We start from the raw sequence: 6,672 nt of genomic DNA on the forward strand, positions 1-6,672 counted from the left end.
GAGATTTAGTAAAAATACACAAATTTTCACTAAAATTTTAAATTTTTCATTAATGCATTTAAAATTTATCAAAAAGATACATAAATCTCTTCTTATATTTGTAAAAGAAAAAAAAACCAAGATAGGACATAATTGTCCCAAAAATTAAATATTATGGGAGATGTATAAAATTATATATATATATATATATATATATATATATATATATATCAAATCTCATAAGGATGCTATGAATTTTTCGAAATCTCAAGAAATGTTAGTATCATTTTCCATTCATCTTATTGCATTGTCTTTACTAGATGATGTTGAGGTTGTAAATGGCTTAGTACCATCACTATAAAAAACTGGTTTTTAGTGAAAGGTATTAGTGACGCTTTCAATTTTGTTACTAAAAGAGCATTACTAATGATGGTTTTCAAAACTGTCATTAATACTTATACTATTAATGACGATTTAGTGAGGAAATTGTAAGTATCACTAATACATTCGTCACTAAAAACTCATTTTCCCGCTCAAACTATCGCGAAAAAATATTAGTGATGACTTTTCGTGTATTAGTGATAAATTAGAACCATCACTTATAGTGGCGTATTAGTGACACTTCAGAACCCTCAATGTAGGAGAGCATTGGGGGGTTGTCCCTAAAACGTCTTTAGTTCTTTAAACAGTTCTCAACATTGCTTACTTTGTGCCAATTAGACACCTTACATAGTACTAAAATGAAAAGGCAACATTTCTCGGCAACCCGAAGAAAAACATACCCAAATTTGTAACCCTCCATGTAGCTTCTACACTTTATGATTATTAGAGAGAGGCCTCATGTCTAGTAGCGCCTATATCTTCTAAAGGTGGTTTCAAATTCCACTCTACCTAACCAAGAAGCTAGGGAGCTTCCTAAAGAGATCCTAAAGACACAACTAAGTTCAACCTCACCTTTTAATGGCTCAAATTTTTTTGAGAGGTTGGTTAGGTACTCCTCTAAGGTTAGGCTCTTTGACATCACATCATCTATATAAGGCATCTATTGGTGTATGCGGTCATGTGCCAACTAATTCATTAATTAATTAATTTCTTGAATTTTTTAATTGACTAAAATGAAGAAAAACACAAATTGTGCCTACAAAAAATACAAGAATAACAAATATATAAAAGTTGTATAATAGAAAGCGCTTCAAGGCACATTATAATGTCATTTTTCTTAAAACGTTATTTGCCCCCACCAGATCGATGTATATTGAGTCAACAAATACGTTTTCAGGATATAATGAAACCCAAAAATATAATCTGATATCAGTTTGTGTTATACACAAACGAAAAACTACTCACAAACACCCTTAGAGGAATCTAAAAAATTTTCTAGAATTCTATTTCTATAGAAAACAAAACCCAAGGTTGAAGAAAATATAATTTGTGAAAGCCTCATGAGAGAAAGAGAAAGAGAGAAATATTTGAATATTTCTATGCCTTCATGAAGTAAATTTTGTCTTTAAATAGACAAAATTATGCCTTTTCTTGAAAGGTTTCATATGTTCAAATCTGTTTCATTAACAGCCATTCGCAAAGCAGATTTCAGAAGTCAACTAGGTGTCAACCTGGTCGCACTAGGCGTCGACATGGACGCACCAAGCGTCGACCTAGTCGCGCCCTGGTCAAGCCGTGGTCAACACAGTCTAGAATATATTTAATTCTTTCTTTGTGTTCAGTAGACCTGGTCGTACTTCCAAAGTCTCCTGGTCGCGCCCTAGTCAAGACATTCTAAAAATAAATTATTCTAACCATTAGATTATTTATACGATTCAAATCGCACCATTTGATCTTATAAAAAATATAAGATTAATTTAAAGACATTTAATCATGATCAATGGTCACGATCTCACAACGATGCAAGCATGCAAAGTGCAAAGTGCTTGTGTGCCAACTAAATGCGCCACTAGTGTAGTGACCTGCTTATATTATCGTATAAGAAACATATTTAATAATAACGTCAACCCGACCATGTGGGTACCGGGGACACACCTGTCATACACAACGGAAACCTAGACAGCAGTAAATGTAAATCACATTCTCATAACCATAAAATATAAAATACCAAAGCTAACAACAATCCACAGTAATACTGTATTCATATATAACCTCAAAATATCAAAATACAACTAGGATCCCACAATAAAAATCTCCTAACCCTAGCCCAAACTTACCCTCCTAGCAAGGTAGTACAACCGACTCAACGGCGATCACGCACTGCCAGTCTTTCTGGGTTTCCAGAAAATCATTTAATGTTCGGGGGTGAGACACCTCTCAGTAAGGGAAAATAAATTAAATATAGTTGTGTGACAACATGAATATTTAATGATAGATATACAGTACATTCTTCATACCAGAAAACATTAATCATTTAAGAACTGCATAAACGTATACTTTCATATTTTTAGTAAATCATACTAATCATAATTGTTTGGTATAACTAATAATACTGAAAATATACCCAGGATGAATAGCTAGCTGATGTCATGTCTTACCCCCCATGACGAGTTGTGCAACCCGAAGGCGGGACCCGACAATGGTTGGTCGACCATTACTGAGTCAAAAATGTTTGTAAGCACAATGGGCCCGCCACACCCTAGTCCGGACTGCCAGGTGGACGTCTACAACTCTACACTGAAAGTCATATCGACTATCCATCTCCCACTCCTTCGTGGGGTGGTTAGCACCAATCTGAACATAGATATCTGATCTATATAGCTACGATACCATGTTCTCGAAGCTGAACTAAACTAACATCCGGGTTCTGATAACATATAATACATGATAATATAGCGTTTAACACAAATGAATTGATAGCATTTTCTATAATTTTATAAATGTGGTCTTATGCCAAACATTTCATAAATACGGTCTTGCGCCAAACATTTCATAAATACGGTTTCGCGCCGAACATTTCATAAATACGGCCTTGCGTCGAAATCATATGTAAAACACGGCTTCGTGCCGAATATCTAATACATATCATTTTGAATAATAAATCAATATCATGTATTTTCAAAATCATAATGTACTGTATTATTTCATAATTCCTGAAAACATGCTTATTCGTAAAATTTCCATAATATAATACATATCATGTAAAAAAAATAATATCCATGCCACACAATGCTAAATAAAATCATACATTTCATTTTAAAAGCGTAATTCATGTATAACAATAGTATTTTCCCAAATATGCATTTTACTCAATAACATTCAGATTTAATACATGTTTTTCAGAAAATTAATTTGTTGATAAATATTATTAATTTGCGTGGAAAATATCTGCTTAAGTTTATTTCCTTACCTGACACTGGAAAGAAACCCCCTAAAAATTTCGGTCCTGCACTCGCAAAGTTCCCCGTTCAACACCCTGAATTCAACAATCCTCATAACTAAACTTCAGTATTTTCACGTTAATATCATTTCTTATAACTATGAAAAGACCAAATTTGGTATAAAAAGCCTTAGCTCAACTCAAGGATGAATTTCAACCTACTTCCACCAACAATCCGCTCCAGTAGATTTGGAAAGAACTTCCCCAAAGCATTGTGGTTGCCTCGAATTGTCGATCTGGCAAACATCGGAGCCAAAATCGAAGAGAGAGAAGAGAGGAACCATGGAGGAGAGAGAGAGTAAGAAATTTTCTAATTTTTCTAGCGTTTAATTCGAGTTTTAGGCTATTTATAAAGTCGGATTCATCGACGAGACACGTCACCTCATCAATGAGTCCATGAAGAGTTTCGTTGATGAACCTTTATCTCTCGTCGACGAAATTCAAAATTACCAGAACCCTCCTCGGTATTTTCTCATCAACGAGACATACCCTCGTCGACGAGTCCAATTTTGCATTCATTGATGAAGTATGTTGCACTCTCTTTTCTATTCCCATTTTTCTCTCTCTTAATTATTATTAAAATACCATTATACTTCGGGTCATTACATTCTCCCCTCCTTATAAAATTTCATCATCCCTTAAAGGCAAAATGGTCTACTTATTTTATTACTTACCCTCACTTATGGCGAAGGAATACCGTGGTTACATACTGAGTCTTAGGAGATTACATATACAAAAGAAAATTTCCCCCAAAACTAAAATATCACTTACTAACTAGAGTATTACATGTACCTACAAAAGAAATACTACATATTTACTTACATTTCCTAATTAAATCTGAACTTCTTGGAACAATTGCGGGTACTTCTATCTGATCTGTTCCTCGAACTCCCAAGAAGCCTCTTCTACTACATGATTCCTCCATAAAACCTTTACTAGAGGAATCTTCTTGTTATGTAGTTCCTGTTCTCTTTAATCTAGAATCTGCACCGGTACCTCCTTATAAACTAGGGAATCACAGAGCTCTAACTCACCATAACTGATAATATGAGAAGGATCTGGGACGTATTTCCTCAGCATAGAAACATGGAATATGTCGTGCATCCTGGATAGTGTAGGTGGCAAAGCTAGCCTATAGGCCACCGGCCCAACTTTCTCTAAAATCTCAAATGGACCGATAAACCTAGGGCTAACTTTACCCTTCCTACCAAACCTCATAACCCCTTTCAACGGAACTATCTTCAAAAATACATGATCACCCACATTGAACTCCAAATTCCTACGGCGATTATCGACATAACTCTTCTGTCGACTCTGAGCTGCACTGATTTTATCCTTAATGAGCCGAACCTTATCGTACGCCTGCTATACAAGCTCTAGTCCCAAAACTCGCCGCTCACTCATCTCATCCCAATATAACGAATAACAGCATTTTCTACCGTATAGAGCTTCAAATGGTGCCATGCCGATGCTGGATTGGTAACTGTTATTATACGCAAACTCTACTAGTGGCATGAACTGAGTCCAGTTACCCCCAAAATCTAATATGCATGCTCGAAGCATATCTTCTAATATCAGTATCGTCCTCTCAGTCTGCTCGTCTAACTAAGGATGGAATGCCATGCTAAATGATACTTGAGACCCTAGAGCTTCCTGCAAGTTTCTCCAGAACCGTGACGTGAAATTCCGGTCTCGATCTGACACTATGGACACAGGCACTCCGTGAGAACGAACTATCTCCTAGATGTAAATCTCTGCCAAATGGATGAGGGGATAGCTGATCTTGATAGGGAGGAAATTGGTGGTCTTAGTCAACCGATCTACTATCACCCAAATCGCATTCTGGCCATGCAATGTCGACGGCAGCCCTAAGACAAAATCTATAGATATATGATCCCACTTCCGCTCTGAGATAAATAGTGGCTGCAATTGACCCGTTGGCCTTTGGTGCTCAGCTTTTACTGCTGGCACGTCAAGCACTGGGCTACATACTCGGCAATCTCTCTCTTCATACCACTTAACCAATAAAACTCTCGCAGATCCCTATACATTTTTGTACTTCCAGGATGAACTGTGTACAAAGATCTGTGAGCCTCCTCTAAAATAGTCTTCCTAATGTCAGTATTAGCAGGAAAGCATAATCTGGAACGGAACCGTAAAGTTTCGTCATCTCCAATACTGAATTCTTCCCCCTAACCACTCTGCACTCTGTCCATCACCTCTACTAATTCTGGGTCTTTTTTCTAAGCAGCTTTAATTCTTTCCTGCAGAGTAGGCTGTACCACTAGGCTGGTGATACATACTGAAGAATTACTCTTAATCAATTCAATGTTGAGTCTCTCTAGATCCATTATGATCGAATGTTGGATCTCCATATCCGCCAGCACTGATTCCCTAGACTTCCTGCTCAGTGCATCAGCTACCACATTTGCTTTCCTTGGGTGGTAACTGATAGTACAATCAAAATCCTTAATCAATTCTAATCACCTTCTTTGTCTCATATTCAATTCCTTCTGAGTGAAGAAATACTTTAAACTCTTATGGTCGGAGAAAATCTCACATTGCTCGCCATACAGGTAATGCCTCCAAAATTTCAATGCGTGTACCACTACAACGAATTCAAGGTCATGGGTAAGGTAGTTCTTTTCGCATTCTTTCAACTGTTTGGACACACACGCCACTACCCTGCCATGCTGCATCAATACAAAACCAAGTCCTTTAAGGACGCATCACTGTAAATGACGTAACCTGTCACGACCTGCTCATTTTTCCACATATTTTATATATATATATATATTATCAATATCACATATCCCATATTCCAGCTTAGTAGGTCACAATCCACCTGGGCTCGTGGGCACCAGGGATATATTAGAACATAAAGCAGAAGCCCTAGCAGTAAAAAATATACAAACATGTACATCTCAATACCATATACCACAATATACCAGAGTTACTACAATCATTGTATTTTCATATATACATCCCAAAAATAAAACATAGGGACATTTCCACAAAATCCAACTGTCCCTATAAAACTTACCCTTCAAAAAGGGCAGATAGACCGTACTATATCAGCGGGGCTTTTCCCGCTCTCCTATCCGGGGCTCTTGAAAAGTTAATAAGATTTAGGGGTGAGACACCTCTCAGTAAGGGAAATAAACTAATACTAGTGTGTGACAACATGAGTATTCTGTGTTCTACATATACCATATATAACATATTCAATACTATTTATCAAATCTGGGAAAACATATGTATATCAAAACATGGCAGAACATACGGCATTTCATAAGCATATCTCATCTCAT

Source organism: Malania oleifera, chromosome 2 (assembly GCF_029873635.1).
Source record: "Malania oleifera isolate guangnan ecotype guangnan chromosome 2, ASM2987363v1, whole genome shotgun sequence".
NCBI lineage: Eukaryota > Viridiplantae > Streptophyta > Magnoliopsida > Santalales > Ximeniaceae > Malania > Malania oleifera.